This window comes from Homarus americanus, unplaced genomic scaffold, assembly GCF_018991925.1.
Source record: "Homarus americanus isolate GMGI-L3 unplaced genomic scaffold, GMGI_Hamer_2.0 scaffold18702, whole genome shotgun sequence".
NCBI lineage: Eukaryota > Metazoa > Arthropoda > Malacostraca > Decapoda > Nephropidae > Homarus > Homarus americanus.
The window spans coordinates 76,723-77,399 of record NW_024756629.1 but is presented as its reverse complement, the minus strand read 5'-3'; the positions used below and the strand labels follow the sequence as shown (position 1 = coordinate 77,399).

At 51.7% G+C, this 677-nt stretch overlaps 1 non-coding gene across 1 annotated transcript; it reads left to right on the top strand.

Annotated features, from left to right (window-relative positions):
• The first annotated feature begins 271 nt into the window (after positions 1–271).
• On the top strand, positions 272–344 carry Trnav-cac. Its single transcript has one exon. It is a non-coding gene; the product is annotated as a tRNA-Val (tRNA).
• The last annotated feature ends 333 nt before the right edge of the window (positions 345–677 follow it).

Sequence of the window (677 nt, the reverse complement as noted above, 5' to 3'; positions counted from 1 at the left end):
TAAGATAAAGAGGAATGGAAGTTTGGGTCAAATAATTACGTAGTTGAAAAGGAAACAGTAGAAAGGAAAGGTATTAAACCACGGAGGAGATAATGGAAGGGTGAGGTACTGGGGGGTAGGAGGAGGGAGAGGTGGGTGTAGTGGGAGGGTAGGAGGAGGGAGAGGTGGGTGTAGTGGGAGGGTAGGAGGAGGGAGAGGTGGGGGTAGGAGGAGGGAGAGGTGGTAGGAGTGGGCGGTGGGTGTCATGGTATAACATCTGTGTTAGTGTGGCCACCTGTGGTGTAATGGTCAGCATGCTCGCCTCACAAGCGAGTGGACCCGGGTTCGATCCCCGGGCAGGGTGAAACTATGGACAAGTTTCTTTACGCCATTTGCCTCTGTCTACCCAGCAGTAATTGGGAACCTGGATGTTAATCGATTTGCAGATCGAGTTCCGGGTTAACCAGTGCAGTTGGCGAGTTGTCCGGTCTTCTCGGACTATTCCTTGACACTGGGTCATGCAGCTCGTTAACTTAGAGTGTGGTTGTTGTGTTGGCGACAGCTTCTACACCTTAAACAAATTCCCGTCAAGGTGGCCCTTGGGCCGGCCATCCTCGTTACACGAGGGGCAGCCATTATAGGTGTTAGTGTTTTGGGTCAATGGTGCTGCTGCTGAATAAAAGTGCTTCTTCCCTTCA